Below are 20,205 nucleotides of genomic sequence, written 5' to 3'. Positions count from 1 at the left end.
TTCGGAACCCATTCGAAATAAAAAATTGATCTTTATAGTCGTTGGGATGGCTGGGGAGCTCGATGACCGAAGGCGAGTTCAGGAATTAGGTCAAATAGTAGAACCCATCACCTCGCCCTCGTTGTTTTGGGCTGGCCTTGAGGCAGAAAAAATAAAGAATATCCACTGGAGTGGGGACCTCCCACTCGTGCTTCAAGAAAAGATACTTCAACCCCGCCAGTAGTCGATATGAGTTCGGGGGAAGTTGAAATGGCGCCAACTTCATGTAATTGAGGAATTCGGTGAAGTACTGGTCTAGAGGAAGGAAGGCCCCCGCCTTCAAATGCTCATCGCTCCAGGCCGCGAAATCATCCTGGAGAGGCACGCAGCTCCTTTCCCCTTCATACGGAGGTTGGGCCATGAGGACCCCGGACCCGACCTCAATGTTATGGGACAACATTATCTTGTTGACCCTTCCTTGGGTCATGATCTTGGAGACAATTGTCTCTACCTCGAAGAAGGCGTTAGGATCAACCACGACCTCCTTCTCCACCACGGGGCTGAACTGAGGGATAGGATATTCGAAGGCGATCTCTTTTCCCTTGTTGATTTGTTGAGACGAGGAGCCGGCTGCACTCTTCTTGGGTACGCTTTTCTTGGGTGCCATTAGATTGCCTAGAGAACAAGAACGACGAGTCACTTAATAGGCGACCTAATATTTTATAAAGATAAAGGCAAGAAAGCACGAAGGAAGATTGGTGCTTTTGATGCCCGAGCTGAGTTAATCTCAGACTGTTGCGTGATGCCGCGCGCTACCTACGCTACGGGCCTAGGTTTCCCAATAAACCCCTGGTGTTTAGGGATCTGTGTGTCAGAAAATCCTGCCACTATTGTCCTTGGGGGGCGGTTTAGAGAAAAACCACCCAGGAAAAAAAATGTTCTGATTTTTCTTTGAACCCTAACCTTTCATCTTCTATACATCAGATGGGTATTTTCCAAAGTTGTCAAAGGTTACCCAAATATACCCAGAAAATATCCTATGTCATGAATATCATATTCTTAGGAAAGGTTCATAACCTTCGGTGTAAACCTAAAGTTGAAACCTATGTGCCAAAAAATTAAGAAGACCCTCTAATATTGACTACGGCAAAGCATGAAAGAACATGGTAAATAAAATGCAAAAATATATAAGGAAAGAACCCATAAGAAGTGGTAGGACTTACAGTATGATCGTCGATAGAAGAAGTGTGCTTCATAAGGATTGGAAAACTCACTCCGGAGCAGCTGAATGTCTGGGTCTTCGAAAGATTTTGGGAACAAAGGTTTTTTAAGGTTTTTATTTTCTCTGGAAAGGAAGAAGGTTTGAAAGCACGGAAGAAAGAAGATGAGGAAAATTTTCGAATGAAAGGTGGTAAACTGTGGAATTGACATGTCCCTTTTTATACGTAAAAGGCATAAAACAACGCGAATCGTCCGATCAGACCATTTCAAGATCTAAGGGTAGTGTTTCGAGAGGCAAAACGGTGGCAAAAAGTTGGCCAGACCATTATTGCAGTCCTTGAAACCGGAACAGACGCCAATGGTGGTGTTCCACGTGGCCAGTACTCAGATAGTGGGCAAGCTTGGGCAACCGCGGCGGAAGTTTAAAAGTCCCCTCTGTGTAAGTCTGAAGATGATGTCATAAAACACGAGTAGGGACTTAGGGGGAAAATGTGCATCCTAAGATTCAGCACAAGTCTTTTATTTAGCTCGTATACAAGTGGCAAGTAAAGAACTATAATAGATGACCCATAAGTCTGTATTCCATCCGCATTGGCAGTACAGTTCCCCAGGTCAATAGCACGAGCTGGGGAATGCAAAGCAATAGGCACGAGCTTGTAATGTTTATAAGGCATAGTATCTGCGACACGAGCTCACGAGGTATTCAGCTCGGGGTACGCTAGAGGCCTGACGTATCCTTGGATCTTTAGAAACCCAGATACGTTATATAGACGTGCATGGTCAGACATAGCATGTCCGCAAATCCCTGAAATCCCAGACACGTTATATAAGCGTGCATGGTTAGGCATGGCATGTCCGATTATCTCTAAGGATCCATGATTATTTTTACTTAATGATCTGACCATACCTTAGGGTAAATTGTAGGTCACACTAGGGGTTAAGTCACGTGATGACCTCAAGGCCTATCCAGGGTTTTCTCTATAAATACTAGGATCTTGGATATGGAAAAGGATGATGTTTTCTATAATACAAAAACTCTGTCAAAATTTAGAGAGAAAAACAATAATAATATAGACTCGTGGACTAGGTGGATTTTTACCCCCGAACCACGTAAAAAAGACAAGTGTTCTTGAGAGATCTTTTCTGGCATTCTTAAGTATTATTTTCTTATTGTGATTTACCATTAAGCACTAATCAATCCCAGCTATTTTCATAATTCACTGTTGGCTAAAAATTGCGTCAACAGAATATAAAATGAAAAATATTTGAATTTTCGTTCAACAGACGCCCAGAACTCGATCAAAATCGTTCAAAGACAAGTCTAAGTCGTTAAGGCTATTTTAAAAATTAAAAATCACAAACTTTAAAAAATGAGAGTTGGAGTCGATATATCGCCCCCTATAGGCGATATATCGCCTCCCCCATATTCCCGAGCCCCGTTCGATCGTTCGTGCAAAGTCGACATGTTTTCCGTATCTTCTGTAGGCGATAGATTGCCCCCTATAGCTGCGATATATCGGCATACGTTGATATATCAAACAAGTATTTGCACTTTTTCAGCATATTTTGAATTGATAAAACAGCTTTGACTAAGTCTAAACGTGATCCTAACAGTTTCTGGAAGGTTGTAGAGTTGATATTCATAGTAATTATGGAAAAATAAAATTGAACTAACTAGGGCATAGTTCTGTATTTTTAATTTTGCTTAATTTGATTAGTAATTATTAGAATATCATTTGGTAAAAATAGATCACTTTATTTTTACAACCAATTAAAAAACATAGGATGTTTTGAGAAAACACATGTTCTAAAGTAGTGAATGGGAGAGGGAGTTATGACAATAAGTCCCATGGTCTCCATTATTAGTTAGCACCGAGGTAACATGGAGAGGGCCTCGCGGCACCATTGCTTATGTCCCCCTAAGGAAGGCTTCCGACTATGTTATTCTCAAGGCAAACTTCTTTTTCAAGAATAAGATTTAATGATGTATTTCAAGTTTGATTGACCCTAAGGCACACTCTTGAGTTAAGCCATTGATCTAAAATAATGGGTTACACTCACAAGGTACATTAGGCTTTCGAGCGGACTAGTGTATTCTTGACCAAACAAACGGTTGTTTATAAGTACAAAGAGAAATATTGATTTAAGTTTTGACTTAAAAATTTGAGAGCTTGTCTCAAAATTAATTTGGAATTAGTCTGACCTACCCTAAGGCTGCTCCATTAATGTTCAAATTAATTAATCGTGGAATTAGTAATTAATTTTTTATGTGTTTTTTGTTGCATTCAGGCATCACGTTTACTATTCCGAAAATAACTAATATTTATTATATGCATAAATTCATTCTATTTATTTATTTATTTTCAGCAATTATGTCTAGCTCAAATCCTGTATCTTCTTTACTTGCTAATGAAAAGTTGACTGGTGAAAACTACATGAAATGGAAAACAAACTTGAACATTGCATTAATATGTGAGAAGCCTAAAAAGTCATCCAAAAGCAAAGAGAACAAAAACACTAAAACCTCCAAAAGGAAGACCCTAAAAGGGACTTGCCTTCATTGTGGAGAAAATGGTCACTGGATAAGAAACTGTTCAAAGTATCTCACTGACCTCAAAGAGAAAAATACAAGTGAATTTGATTTACTTGTGTTAGAAGCTTGTTTAGTGGAAGATAATTCCTCAACCTGGATAGTAGATTCAAGAGCCACTAACCATGTCTGTTTTTCTCTTCCGATTCTTAGTTCAACGAGGAAGCTTGCTGATGGAGAGGTGACTATGAGGGTAGGCAGTGGTCAGATTGTCTCTGCAGCAACAGTTGGAACAGCCCGTTTGGAATTTGATAATAATAAATTTCTTGTTTTAGAAAATGTTTATTATATTCCTGGATTTTCTAGGAACTTAATTTCTATTTGTATATTGCATGAACAAAATTTTAAAATATCTTTTAATAATAATTCGATTGTTATTTCAAGATATGGTTTTAAGATATGTTTTGCGAAATCTATCGACGGGCTTTATAAACTGCAAGCTAAAGAAAAATCTGTAAATAATTCAGAATTATTTAAAACAGCCAATCCAAGATCTATTAAACGACAAAAGACTGATTCCGATAGTGATACATATCTGTGGCACTTGAGATTGGGCCATATTGGTCTAGACAGAATAAATAGGCTTGTAAAGGATGGTCCTTTAAGAGAACTATCTATTGGATCTCTCCCTGTTTGTGAATCCTGTCTAGAAGGCAAAATGACCAAGAGACCTTTCTCTGCCAAAGGCTCAAGAGCCACAGAACCACTTCAGCTAGTACATACGGATTTTTGCGGTCCACTTAATGTACAAGCAAGAGGAGGTTATGAATACTTCGTCACCTTTATTGAAGATTATTCAAGATATGGTTACCTATATTTAATGCAAAGAAAATCTGAAACTTTTGGAAAGTTCAAAGAATTTCAAGTAGAAGCTGAAAAGCAATTAGGTAAGTCACTAAAAGCTCTTCAATCTGATCGAGGAGGAGAGTACTTTGATTTTGAATTCAAGGACCATCTATGTGAGCATGGCATTCAATCCCAACTCACAGCACCTGGAACGCCACAATAAGATGGTGTTTCGAAAAGACGGAACAGAACGTTATTAGATATGGTTAGATCAATGATGAGTTTCTCATCATTACCACTGTCATTATAGGGCAATGCGATTCAATGTGCTCTATACATATTAAATGTTGTTCCATCTAAGTCTGTCCAAAAGACACCCATAGAATTATGGAATGGTTGTAAACCTAGTTTACACCATTTTTGAATTTTGGGGTGTCCAGCACACGTGCTTAAAGGAAAGACCGAGAAGTTGGAATCACGCTCTGAAGTGTGCATGCTTGTGGGTTATTCCAAAGAGACCAGAGGTGGAATTTTCTATAGTCCAAATGAAAATAAAACATTTGTATCGACAAATGCAACTTTTCTTGAACATGACTATGTGAATAACCAAAAACCTCGCAGTAAGGTTGTTCTGGAGGAGATGGTCTCAAATGAAGTTGCAAAGTCACCAGCAACAACCAATGAAAAACGGCAAGAGGGAACTGCTAGTTCTTGTCAGAATAGTAGTGAACCTCGTCGTAGTGGAAGGGTTAGCAAGCAACCCACACGCTATGAACACAAAGTTCAAATGCTTGTGTCTGACACAAACAAAGACGATCCATTGACATTTAGAGATGCAATGGATGATTCTGACAAGGACAAATGGCAAGATGCCATGAACCAAGAAATGGAATCGATGTATTCCAATTCTGTCTGGGTTCTTGAAGATCCACCTGAGAATATCAAACCCATTGGTTGCAAGTGGATATTCAAGAAGAAAAGAGGAGCGGATGGGAAAGTAGAGACTTTCAAAGCAAGGCTTGTAGCCAAAGGTTACACACAGAAAGAAGGGGTTGACTATGAAGAAACCTTTTCTCCTGTAGCCATGCTAAAATCCATTCGTATACTCTTGTCCATAGCTGCGTGCATGGATTATGAGATTTGACAAATGGATGTCAAAACAGCTTTTCTGAATGGCTACCTTGATGAAACCATTTACATGTCTCAACCAGAAGGGTTCGAGTTAAAAGGTCAAGAGCAAAAAGTTTGCAAGCTTCTTAGATCCATTTATGGACTCAAACAAGCTTCTAGATCTTGGAATCTTAGATTTGATGACACAATTAAAACGTTTGGTTTTAAACAAAACGTTGACGAACCTTGTGTCTATAAACAAATCAAAGATGGTGTAGTAGTATTCCTCGTTCTTTATGTTGATGATATATTACTGATTGGAAATGACGTAACATCATTATCAAAAGTAAGGAACTAGTTAGCTGAACAATTCCAAATGAAAGATTTGAGAGAAGCCAAGTATGTTCTGGGCATTAAGATTCTTAGAGATAGACAGAACAAAATTTTGGCATTGTCTCAAGCAACTTATATTGATAAGGTGTTAGAACGCTTTAATATGCAAAACTCCAAAAAGGGTGATATGCCAACCCGTTCTGGAGTATTCCTTTCCAAAGAGCAGTGTCCCAAAACACCTCAGGAAGAGGAAGACATGAGACAGTATCCCTATGCCTCAGCAGTAGGCAATCTAATGTACGCCATGTTGTGTACAAGACCTGACATTTGTTATGCAGTAGGGATAGTCAGCCGTTATCAATCCAATCCTGGATTGAGTCATTGGACTGCAGTAAAGAATATTCTCAAGTATCTTAGAAATATTAGAGATTATATGCTTGTATATTCAGGTGGAGACCTGAACCCCACTAGTTACACTGATTCTGATTTTCAATCAGACAGAGATAGTCGGAAATCGACTTCTGGATCAGTGTTTACTCTTGGAGGAGGAGCGGTAATCTGGCAAAGTATTAAACAAACTAGCATTGGAGACTCCACCATGGAAGCCGAGTATATAGCGGCTTGTGAAGCAGCTAAGGAGGCTGTGTGGCTCAAAATGTTCTATTCCGATCTGGAAGTTGTACCAGATGTGGATAAGCCACTAGTCCTATAATGTGACAACAGTGGGGCAGTAGCTAACTCAAAGGAACCACGGAGTCACAAGAGGGGAAAGCACATCGAGAGGAAGTATCACTTGCTAAGAGAGATAGTTCATCGAGGAGATGTTGCAGTTATGAAGATAGCTTCAGAGCATAATCTTGCAGATCCTTTCACAAAGACTTTATCTATAAAATCTTTTAAGGAGCATGTAAGAAACATGGGAATTAGAGAGATGCATCATTTGCTTTAGGGCAAGTGGGAGATTGTTGGAAATGTTCCCTGAAAGCATATGTAGTAGACATTGTTTTTTGAAATAAATAAATAAATTGAATTTGTTATGCATATATTTTATGGACTGTATTATTCTATGATAATATTATGTAAATATCAGGAAAATTCCTAAGTTCATGTATGTAACGCCCTGGCTACCCCAGAACAGTTACGGTGAACGATGGACTAGAAATTTGACTCGTTACCTGAGTCCTTTGGTCAAAAACGTGCTCTAAGTGTAATTAACAGGTTAAGGTACAAAACCAATAAAAAGGAAATGGAGATTTTATTACAAACTGCTCTGCAGAGCTAAACAAAACATTTACAAGTGGTTCTCAGTACAAAATGGTCACTAGTGTTTGAAATTTACAATCCCGCCGACCTAAGCAGCAAAAATAGGGTAACCCCCTAGTTCCCCTGAGAACTCCTTGGTCGTGGTATTCAAGCGGCCGCATATGTACACAACACCACATCAGCTCTCCACTCAAGGCTAGGTGAGCTTTTCTTTCCCTTTACCTGCACCACATAGCACCCATGAGCCAAAGCCCAGCAAGAAAACACAATACTTTTCATAAACATTACCAAATGATTATCATTATAATCACACTGAGCATAAAGCTTTCAAACAAATGAATAACACATGATTTTAGCGGGAGAGTGGCTGTTGAGTAAGCCACTAGCCTCCAAGCTCTCTTTTCTAGCGGGAGAGTGGCTGCTAAGTAAGCCACCAGCCTCAAAGCTCTGTTTGTTCATCGACCCTCAGGGTCGGTCAGGCATTAATGCTCCTTGAGTCATTCAAGGCTAGTAGTCAATTATATCTAATCTCTGTTGGCTTGCGTGATTCACGCTAAGGCCGTTCTGACAAGTAAGTCAGCGCTTCCTGACCTGTGTCCAGTAACACTGCCGAGCCTGACAAATAAGTCACAGCCTCACAGCTGATACTAACACTTTTGTCGATTCTGTATTCAATCCATGTCCATATTTATACAATCAACATGCCTCACAAATATCCATGCATGTCACACTTTGGGTGCAGTTTTCTTACCTTTGTTTCGAGCTGTAATGAACAAAAGAACAACCTTTGAGAACAGTTTAGCTTTTAGTCCTTTAGCGGTTACCTAATCACAACACATTTGGGATACCATTAATAATCAAGATAATCAAGGGCTCTCAAACCATTATCTAACCTCCAAGAGATCAATCCAAACTAATCCAAGTAGCAAGGACACTCCCGAGGCCTAAAACTAGGTTTCCAAGGTTAAAACGAGCAAACGGGGCGAAAACAGGGCAAGGGCTGTGGCCCTAGCACCTTGGGCCGCGGCCCCCAGGGTTCCCAGAGGCTAGGGCTGCGGCGCCCTTCATCAAGGGCCGCGGCGCCCAGCAAGCACAAGGCCTCCACCTGCTTCTTCAAAGAAGGGCCACGGCGCCTCAAGAACAGGGTCGCGACGCTCCACCCTGGGCCATTCCCAACCGCGTTTCTAACACTCCAAAACCTCCAAAAACATACCTAAACATCCCCCAATCATCAAGGCAAAGTTCCCAAGCTTCCCCATGCATCAAAACCCAAGACTCGAACGAACCGAAAACTCAACAATTCACAAAATCAATTCAAAGCTTAGAAACTCGGAAAAAACTCAAAACTTAAACTTCGATTACCTTCAATTGGGTTGTTTTTCGTCGAATCCTTCGGTTAAGAAGCTTCTAATCTTCCCTAGGATCGCTATGCCTCGATCCTCACTCGATTCCGACTCCTAGAACTCAAGATTTCGTCAAAAAGGCTTAAACGGTAAAACGAACTTTGAAAAGGGAGAACGGAAGGTTTTCTTATCGTATGTTCTATCTGATAAGCTACTTCAACCTTAAGTAACCTCAAATAAAACCTAATGCTCGGGGTCCCGAAAACACCCCTGGGGACATTATAGTCAAAACCTCCAAAATTTCACCATGATCTCAAATATTCCCAATTTATCATCAAATGAACATTTCTATTACCCCAAAATTGACCCCATTATGGTAAAACCGCTAATCCACTAAAAATAACCGTCTCATGTTGCTTAGCTTGAATATATCTCCATAATAATAGAATCTCATTCACAAATCATATCATGCACCCCAAATACACAAATTACCCTCAACGGGCCAAATTATCATCATACCCCTGTAACAAGAGATATGGACTCACATGCATGCATTTCACATCATATCATAATATAATCAACATATACATGCATTTAATCAATTAACAACATATTTAAGCAAGTATGGCCCTCCCGGCCAACTCTTCATGCCGTTAAACACATCGGAGAATTCGGGGCATTACAACTATCCCCTCCTTACTGAAATTTCGTCCCCGAAATTTACCTGAACAGCTCGGGATACTGACTCTGCATATCTGACTCCAGCTCCCAGGTCGCCTCCTCGACCTTGCTATTCCTCCACAATACCTTAACCAAAGGTATTGTCTTATTTCTGAGGACCTTGTCCTTTCTATCAAGTATCTGAACTGGCTGCTCCTCAAAGGAGAGATCTGGCTCAAGCTCCAAATCCTCGTAACTCAAAATATGGCCCACATCAGATACATATCTCCGAAGAGCTGATACATGGAATACATTATGCATGGCAGACAACGCCGGAGGCAAAGCCAATCTGTAAGCCACCTGACCAATCCTCTCCAGGATCTCAAATGGACCTACAAATCTAGGACTCAGCTTTCCTTTCTTCCCAAACCTTCTCACCCCTTTCCATGGTGAGACTCTGAGGAAAACATAGTCTCTTACCTGGAACTCAACATTCCTACGCTTGGGATCTGCGTAGCTCTTCTGCCTACTCTAAGAAGCAAGCATTCTAGCTCTAATCTTCTCAATAGCCTCACTGGTCCTCTGAACCGCATCAGGACCTAAGTATCTCCTTTCTCCTGTCTCATCCCAATGAATGGGAGATATGCACTTCCTACCATATAGCATCTCATAAGGTGTTATTACAATGGTAGATTGGTAACTGTTATTATAGGAGAACTCAATCAAAGGCAGATACTTACTCCAAGAACCACCGAAATCCAGTACACATGCCCTCAGCATGTCCTCCAAAATCTGGATCGTCCTCTCAGATTGCCCATCTGTCTGAGGATGATAAGCTGTACTGAACTTCAGCTTTGTTCCCATGGCTGTCTGTAAACTCTTCCAAAACTTGGAAGTAAAAGTGGGGTCCCGATCTGACACGATCGACCTAGGTGCACCATGGAGCCGCACGATCTCTCTCACATAGAGATCTGCATACTGATCAACTGTATATGTAGTCCTCACTGGCAGAAAGTGAGCTGACTTGGTGTAGCGATCCACTATCACCCAAATAGAATCCTGCTGACCTGTAGTCCTGGGTAAGCCCACCACAAAGTCCATTGTGATGTCTTCCCACTTCCACTCTGGAATATCCAGAGGCTGTAGTGTCCCTGCCGGCCTCTGATGCTCAGCCTTGACCTGCTGACATGTCAAGCACTTAGCCACATACTCTACTACATCTCTCTTCATCCCCGGCCACCAATATAACGATCTTACATCCTGGTACATCTTCGTGGTGCCTGGATGAAGGGCCAAAGAGTAAGGTGTAGTATGAGATTCATCCAGAATCTCTCGCCTCAATGCAGTGTCTAACGGAACACATATCCGCCCCTTGTATCTCAACAAGCCTACCTCAGACACTGTATAATCTCTGGATGCTCCAGCCAGAACATCCTCTCTAATCCTGATCAGCTGTGGATCACTCAACTAACCCTCTTTGATCCTCTCCAACAATGTAGACTGTAGCGTAATGTTAGCCAACTGGCCCACCAGCAACTCTATACCAGCTCTGGTCATGTCATCTGCTAACTCTCTGGCTATCAGCCTCATACCATGAATCTGCCCCGGACCCTTCCGGCTCAAAGCATCAGCTACCACGTTGGCTTTTCCTGGGTGATACAAGATCTCACAATAATAGTCTTTCACTAACTCTAGCCAACGCCTTTGCCTCATGTTCAAGTCTTTCTGGGTGAAGAAATACTTTAGGCTCTTGTGGTCTGTATAGATCTCACACTTCTCTCCATAGAGATAATGCCTCCATATCTTCAAAGCAAAAACCACAGCCGCCAACTCTAGATCATGAGTAGGATATCTCCTTTCATACTCTTTCAGCTGCCGAGAAGCATAGGCAATAACCTTCTCTGATTGCATTAAAACACAGCCCAAACCTTGATGAGAAACATCATAGTAAATCACAAACTTCTCCTGATCTGTCGGAAGACTCAGAATCGGAGCTGTAATCAACCTCTGCTTCAGTTCCTGGAAGTTGTTCTCACATTTATCTGACCACACAAACTTCTGGCTCTTGCGTGTCAGCTCAGTCATAGCACTAGCAATCTTCGAGAACCCTTCCACGAACCGCGTGTAATAACCTGCCAACCCAAGGAAACTTCTAACCTCAGAAGCATTCTTTGGCCTTGGCCAATCTCTGACTGCTTTGATCTTTGCTGTATCTAACTTAATCCCCTCCTTACTGACAATGTGTCCAAGAAAGGATACCTGAGACAACCAGAACTCACACTTCTTGAACTTAGCAAACAACCTGTGTTCTCTCAGTCTCTGTAGAACCAACCTCAGATGTTGCTCATGCACTAACTCAGTTTGAGAATATACCAGAATATCATCAATGAAGACGATCACAAACTGGTCTAAGTTATCCTTGAACACACTGTTCATCATATCCATGAAAGCAACAAGGGCATTAGTCAACCCAAATGACATAACTAGAAACTCATAATGCCCATACCTGGTACGAAAGGCAGTCTTCAGTATATCTCCCTCCTTGACCCTCAACTGATGATAACCAGAACGAAGGTCGATCTTAGAGAATACCTTCATACCTTGCAGCTGATCGAACAGATCATCTATCCTTGGCAAAGGATACTTATTCTTAGTTGTCAACTTATTCAGTTCCCTGTAATCTATACACATTCTCAGAGAACCATCTTTCTTCTTTACAAACAGAACTGGCGCACCCCAGGGTGAGAAACTAGGTCTGATGAAACCCATATCCAGCAGCTCTTGCAACTGCACTTTCAATTCTTTCAACTCAGCTGGGGCCATTCTGTATGGTGCTCTAGACACTGGCTCCGTCCCTGGTGCCAGTCCTATAACGAACTCAATCTCTCTGTGTGGTGGCAATCCTGGCAAATCTTCTGGAAACACATCCAGAAACTCACATACAAGTCTAGTATTCTCTGGTCTCACTGGCATGACCTGAGTGGTGTCAACCACACTGGCTAAGAATCCAATGCATCCTCTCTGCAAAAGATCCCTGGCCCTCAACACAGAAATCATAGGAACACGAGGTCCATGCACAGTGCCAACAAACACATAAGGATCCTCACCTTCAGGCTCAAAGGTGACCATCTTCCTTCTGCAGTCAATAGTTGCCCCATACTTTGCCAACCAATCCATACCCAGTATCATATCAAAGTCAGTCATAACTAACTCTATCAAGTCCACTGACAACTCTCTGCCCTCTACTGTCACTGGCAAAGATCTGACCCATCTTCTGGACACCACTATCTCTCCAGTGGGTAACAAAGTACCAAACCCCACAGCATAAAAATCACAAGGTCTACACAACCTATCAATAATTCTACTAGCAACAAAGGAATGTGTAGCACTAGAATCAATTAACACATGATAAGGGATTCCTGCACTAAAAAGCTGACCTGTAACAACTGAGGGGGAAGCCTCAGCTTCTGCTTGAGTCAACGTGAACACTCGAGCTGGGGCCGAGCTGTCCACCTTTCTGGGTTCTTCTTTCCCTATCTGAGGGCAATCTTTCTTAAGTTGACCCACTACTCCACACAAATAGCAGGCCTTTGCTCTACACTCCCCCAAATGGCGCTTCTTGCACTTAGGGCATTCAGGACGAGTCTTCCAGGCTTCACTGCTCCCAGGACGACCTATTGTAACACCACGAGGTCTCCTGTCAGAACCTGGAATTGGGAAGGTATCAGGAACCTTCCTCTTCTGATCACTGGGGCTAACACCCCTACCAGAACCAACAAATGGAGGACCTGGCCTCCTGAAATCCCTTCTGGCTGCATTGTCACGCCAGATCTTAATCTCCGCACTCTCAACTGTGAGTGCCTTCTCCACCACCTGTGCATAAGTAGTGACTCCTGCCACAGTGGTGATGCGAACGTCACGAGCTAACCTGGGCTGTAGCCCCTGGAGGAATCTCTCTCTCCTGGTCCCATCAGTGGGCACCAACTCTTTGGCAAACTTTGCCAAACGGTCAAACTTTAAGGCATACTCAGTAACTGATAAGCTTCCCTGAATTAGCCTCATAAACTCATCGGCTTTCGCCGCTCTTATAGCATCATTATAGTACTTCTCATTAAACAAGGTCTAAAACTCCTCCCAGCTCAAGAGATTAACATCCTTGGTCTGGCCAACCACCTCCCACCAAATCTGGGCATCTTCCCGAAACATATAGGCAGCACAGGCCACCCTCTCATTACCAAATACCCTCATAAAGTCAAGCATAGTGGTAAGCATGCTCATCCATTGTTCAGCTTTGATAGGATCAGCGCTGCCTTCAAAAACTGGAGGTTGTTGCTTCCTGAACCGCTCATAAAGAGGTTCCAATCTGTTTTCAACCCCAGGCTGCTGCCCAATAACTAGCACTGACACAGAAGGTGCCTCTGATACATTAACCACTGCAGGCACTTGTTGCTGCCTCAGGAGACGAAGCTCCTCTCCCTGTTTCAACACTACAGCCTGCAAATCACTAAACAACTGCTGCCAGTTTGCAGGTGCTGGCTGTGGAATCTGGGATTGGTCATTCTCTTGACCCTGACTATTGTCATTATTCTGACCCTGACCACTCTGGCCCGCTGTAGTGTCTGTCTGTTCTGGGTTCATTCTGTCATTGATACCTTACTGAACCAATAGCCAATACGGCCAGTCAGGTAGTCATAACTAAACCTCTTGCCGCCTCACGGTCCAAGAACAAGCAGACAATTATCATGTTCCACAGTCATTCAATATGTACAAACAGATACATGTTTATGGCACTCAGCACTCAGCATGTATCACATAACCATTCATAATATCTCATGCATACCGGTAAAGCATTTGCACCACATTTAGGCAGTTATAAACATAACTACGTAAAGAGTTACCAAACCAAGAGTCGAGCTTGACTTCAGTGATGTGTGTACATGCCCAGCCAATCTACAGGAACCTTAACCTTGGCATGGCTCTGATACCAAGTTGTAACGCCCTGGCTACCCCAGAACAGTTACGGTGAACGGTGGACCGGAAATTTGACTCGTTACCTGAGTCCTTTGGTCAAAAACGTGCTCTAAGTGTAATTAACAGGTTAAGGTACATAACCAATAAAAAGGAAATGGAGATTTTATTACAAACTGCTCTGCAGAGCTAAACAAAACATTTACAAGTGGTTCTCAGTACAAAATGGCCACTAGTGTTTGAAATTTACAATCCCGCCGACCTAAGCGGCAAAAATAGGATAACCCCCTAGTTCCCCTGAAAACTCCTTGGCCGTTGATAACTCTACAAAATAGAGTTATTTTACCATATTTTATATGCTAATTGTTGCTTAGTTCTTGGGTTTTTAATTAACTTATTAAAGTTTTTATGTAATTTTTAATTTATTAGTCTTATTGTAGTTTTCTAGATTTTTATATGTTCTTATATATATTTTATTATAATATGCTGTAGTTTAAATTATTTGAAATTTGTTTTGTTAGATTATAAGTTAAAAAAATGTGATTTTATTGAACTTAATTGCCAAAGTAAATTAAATTTTAATTAGTATTTTCATGGAATTAATATGAGTTATTTTATAATTGAAAATATTTTATTCTAATTTAATATTTACTTATTTTGTAGGTTGTACTTTGCAATTTTTATTGCTTTTGAAAAGAGAAGAAAAAATGTTAGAGTTGAAAAAAGAAGAAGAAAAGTTGCTGTTTTGAGCATAGGCCCACGGTTCTCAGCCATCAGCCCAGCCGGCCCAAGGCCCAGGCGTGCCCTTCTCAGTTCAGCAGCTTGCCTCCAGCAGACTTCCCACTGCCGCCACGTGTCAAGACCGGTTGCCTCCATCTAGCCTTCTACCTCAGCTTTTCTCCCATCACCTCCACCAGCCCAATTGGGCCTCCAAACCGCACGGCCCAAGCTGCAGCCTCCAGCCTTCTGCGCCTGAAGCTAGCTGCTCCCAGCTGCCATTTTCCAGCAGCCCAAGCCCACGGCCTGCCTCCAAAAGCCAGACGCCAGGCCCACGATTCCCAGCCATCTGTCCCTAGCAGCCTCCAACTTCCCTGCCGTACAGCACCTCTTGAGCCCATAAATTTGCATTTTGTCCCCTATGACAAAAATGCCAACCTTTTACCCATTTTTTCTACACACTTTTTACCCCAAAATCATCATCACTCCTATAATTTACCCCTATTTACCATATTATTATTAATTTAATCAATTTACTTAATTTAAATTGATTATTTTAATAATCTCATTTTGGCTATAAATAAGGGTTTTGAAGACCATTTTGGGGGTGCTTAATGTTTTGGTTACCATCTTTTTCTCTCATTTTCTCTCTACCATTCTCTCTTCCATTTGGGTTTTTCAAGAGCATTTTGCAAGTATGTATGTCTTTTATTTTGTAATTTCTACTCTAGTTATGTGCTTCCAATCTTTTTCATAAGATTATTAAGATCATGATGAAGCAACTTGTAACTAGGTAATATTTATGTTGTATGTTGATTTCCCTTGTAATGCAACAAAGTCTATGGATTTTTCTTCTTCATATATTTCTTTCATCTTAAATATCTTGTATTTTAGATTGTTAGAACATATTTACACTTTGTTCTTCATTAGTGCATAAACATAATATTCTTTGTGTAAGGTGTGTCATTAAATTGTACACATCCATGCTTAGAACAAAAATATTATGTTTTGCCTTATAAATAATGTTCATTGATTTATTTGTTATTTCATTAAATTGATTTACACTAAATGCTTTGAAATTATAATTTTGAAAAGTGAAGAAAAATCCTATCTTTTTATAAGAAATTTGTGTTTAAAATTATAAATCTTTTTGGAAAATGATAGTTTAAATTATTTTAACTATCACTAAAACTTGGGAATCAATATACTAATAAATATTATTAAACTTACATTTTGTGGATTCTAGTATCTTAATAATCTTTTCTTTTAATACTTATTGTCAAATCATTATTGGTTTATTTTCATTCTCTTAAATAGCTTTATTTTTCAATCTTTTATTTTATGTTCATAATATTAAAACTCATCAATCTTTGGAACTAGGTTAGAATTTATTACTTTTGATTTAAAATAGTTTTCTTTTTTATTTTAGACAACTCCTTTGGGTTCGACCTCGTGCTTACACGAAAACTATTCTATAAATACAATTCGTGCGCTTGCGAGTATAAATATTTAAACATACCCGTTTTGGGACCATCAAGATTTTGGCACCGTTGCCGGGGAGTTGCAAGAGAAAAGAAACGAAAATTATCTCAAGGTTAGTAAATTCTTCTACTAGTTATTTTAATTTTTGCACTTAAAAAAAAAACTAAAAAAATATATATCTATAAAATCCAAAAAAAAAAAAGATAAAAAGAAAATTTGGGACGGTTCAACCACCCACAAAAAAAATATACTTATATTTCTATATTTATTGTTTTTTTCTAGTGACGGCACTTGTGCCTCCTATCTATCATTTTAATTTTTATAGTCGATGGCACTTGTGCCTCCTAGTTTTGTTATAATTTTGTTGTAATTTTATTTCTTTTATATCTTTGTTAATTGACGGCACTTGTGCCTCTTAACATTTGTTGTAATTTTCTTTATTTATATTGTTGTAATTTTTATTTTATTTAATTTCCGCAAATTACTAGTTGATGGCAATTTTGCCTCCTAGCTAGTTGATGGCACTTGTGCCTCCTAATTTTTACCTTAATTTTGTTATGGTTGATGGCATGCTATGCCTCCCTACTCTTGCCTAAATTTTAGTCTTATTTAATTTTGCCTTATTTTTCTTTACCTTTTATCATATTATTCTATAATTGTGAAAAATACTTGAAAAAAAAAAATACCTAAATCTTGTCCTTTCACCATAAGCAATTTTTGCTTAAAGGAAATTTGACCAAAATTCCCATCCGCCTCTACTAATTAACCTCGGGGAGTTGTTAGTAGTGCGCGAGTAAGTGGAATCAAATAGGCCTGGGGACAAGGAAACCATAAGAATTATTGTTGTGAAATCTCTAAAAATTCTAAGTATGCTCTGTGGTTGCGGTTTTAACTGATCTTCCACATCAGAAAATTGCTTGTTTGAGATTATCCTTGTTGCCTTGTTTGTGAAAATTGTATGCATCATTGGGAACGTAACTCTAAAAAATGATTAGTAAAAAGACGTTTATCTTTATTTGAAATTGAAAGTGTTAGTAAAAATTTGAGCATCATGGAACCTATTGCTAATCCTGTTGATGAAAATGTTGTGCCTGAAAAAACTTTGTTTGAATATTTTGCACCTATTTCATCTAATGCTCCTTCATGCATTGTTTTACCTACTACTTCTGCTACTCATTTTGAGCTTAAACCCGCAATCATTCAATTATTGCCATCTTTTTATGGGTTGGATAGAGAGGATCCTTACATGCATGTCAAATATTTCTTAGAAATTTGCTCAACATTTAAATTTCAAAATTTTTCTGATGAGTCGGTCAAACTAAGATTGTTCCTTTTTTCATTAAAAGACAAATCAAAAGCTTGGTTAAATTCCCTTCCCACGGGGTCTATAACTACATGGGATCAACTTTATAATAAATTCTTACTGAAATTTTTTCCTATGTCTAAAACTGATAATCTAAGGAGAGAAATCTCCGAGTTTTTTCAAAAAGATAATGAAGAGTTTTATGAATGTTGGGAAAGATTTAAAGATTTATTATTAAAATGTCCTCATCATGGTTTTGAAAAATGGAGACTTGTAAAATATTTTTATGATGGTTTGACTCCCTCTAATCGTCAAATGATTCAATCTATGCATACTGGAAAATTTTTAAAATTTCAAGGACAAGAGGCGTGGGACGCCCTTGAAGATTTATCTGTCAATTCACAACAATGGAATTATTTTGATCCTAGGTCTAGGTCAACTAATTCACCAAAAAGAGGAGGAAGGTATGAAGTAAAAGAAGAATTCGACTTAAGAACATCCTTAGACAAATTAGCGAGAAAAGTAGAAGCTTTAGCCATAAGCCAAACTATAAATTCTCCAATACAACCAAGAAAAGATGTTTGTTCTATATGTTCTAGTCCTTGCCATAATGCCCAATCATGTCCTTCCTACCAAGAAGCCTTTTCTGAGGAGGCCAATGCACTTCATACTTATGGGAAACCAAATGATAGCTCATTTTCATCCACCTACAATCCAAATTGGAGAAACCATCCGAACTTTTCATGGAGACAAAACCAACCCCAAATGAATCAAGGGCACCAATACAACACACAAAATCAAGCTCATGCCCCACAAAATCAACCATATCTGCAACAAAGAAAACCTTCCTTAGAAGATACTTTACAGCAATTTATGCAATCCACCCAACAAATCCTACAAAATCAATCTCAATCTATTACCAAACTTGAGACACAAGTAGGACAACTCGCCACTGCTTTAGCTGATAGAGAAAAAGGAACATTCCCAAGTCAACCTATCCCTAATCCAAAAGGTCAATATGAGATAGGAAAGTCTAGTCATAATGGAGAAGTCAAATCAATTTCAACTCTTAGGTCTGGAAAGAACATTGTCAAACCTGATTACATACCCGAGGTTGAAAACGAAAAAGAAAAAGAAAAGAGTCAGCCTTCTAGTTCTAATCTCAATGACTCGTCAAACAAAGAAATTCCAATCCATCCTTTCATTCCAAAAGCCCCATTCCCACAAAGATTGCTTCCAATTAAAAAAGGCGGCCAATATAATGACATCTTAGAAGTTTTTAAACAAGTTAGTATCAACATCCCTTTCTTAGATGCCATTAAACAAATTCCTGCCTACTCCAAATTTTTAAAGGATCTTTGTACTGTTAAGAGAAACACTAATGTTCCTAAAAAGGCATTTTTAACTGAACAAGCTAGTTCCATTATTCAATATAAGAGTCTTGTTAAATATAAAGATCCTGGGTGTCCCACAATTTCATGCATTATTGGTGATCATTTTATTAACAAAGCTTTACTTGATTTGGGTGCTAGTGTGAATTTATTGCCTTATTCTGTTTATAAGCAACTTGGTCTTGGTGAGCTAAAACCTACCTCTATAACTCTTCAATTAGCCGATCGTTCTGTGAAAATTCCTAGAGGCATTATAGAGGATGTTTTGATAAAAGTTGATAAATTTTATTTTCCTGTTGACTTCATTGTTCTTGATACTCAACCTGTGGAAAATATGCATGCTCAAATTCCTATCATTTTAGGTAGACCATTCTTAGCTACATCTAATGCAATCATAAATTGTCGTAATGGTGTTTTGAAATTATCTTTTGGAAATATGACTGTTGAATTGAATGTATTTAATGTGGTTAAATCTGTTGAGTGTGAAGAAGTGCATGAAGTTAACATGATAGATAGTATTTGTGAAGATGATGGAAATGACTTATTTGATTTTTGTGAAAAATACTTTGGTATGAACTTGCATGTTGATGACTTTAATGATGATGTGAATGCTTTGCTAGAGCCTATACCCTTAAATGAAACCAAAGTTGAACCTTTTTCACCCTTAGATCATGTTCAATCAATTTCTGAGTCTCCAAAGTTAGACCTTAAACCTTTGCCAGAAAATTTAAAATATGCTTTTCTAGGAGAATCTGAAACTTGACCTGTTATCATAGCATCCGCTTTAGATAAAGAACAAGAAGGTAAATTGTTAGATGTCCTTAGAAAACATAAAGAAGCCATAGGTTGGACCATTGGAGACATTAAAGGAATTAGCCCATCCATATGTATGCATAGAATCCATCTAGAAGAGAATGCTAAAACCTCTCGGGAATGTCAAAGAAGGTTAAATCCAAATATGAAAGAAGTAGTTAGAGAAGAGGTCATAAAATTGTTAGACGTAGGTATCATTTATCCTATTTCTGATAGTCAATGGGTTAGTCCTGTTCAAGTTGTGCC

General features: G+C 39.4%; 1 non-coding gene across 1 annotated transcript; it reads right to left on the bottom strand.

Moving 5' to 3' along the window:
* Window positions 1-17,905: 17,905 nt before the first annotated feature.
* LOC133793014 (small nucleolar RNA R71) lies at window positions 17,906-18,012 on the bottom strand. Its single transcript, XR_009874479.1, has one exon. It is a non-coding gene; the product is annotated as a small nucleolar RNA R71 (small nucleolar RNA).
* Between the last annotated feature and the right edge of the window lie 2,193 nt (window positions 18,013-20,205).

This window comes from Humulus lupulus, chromosome 7, assembly GCF_963169125.1.
Source record: "Humulus lupulus chromosome 7, drHumLupu1.1, whole genome shotgun sequence".
NCBI classification, from domain to species: Eukaryota; Viridiplantae; Streptophyta; class Magnoliopsida; order Rosales; family Cannabaceae; genus Humulus; species Humulus lupulus.
This window is presented reverse-complemented; position numbering and strand designations above follow the sequence as displayed.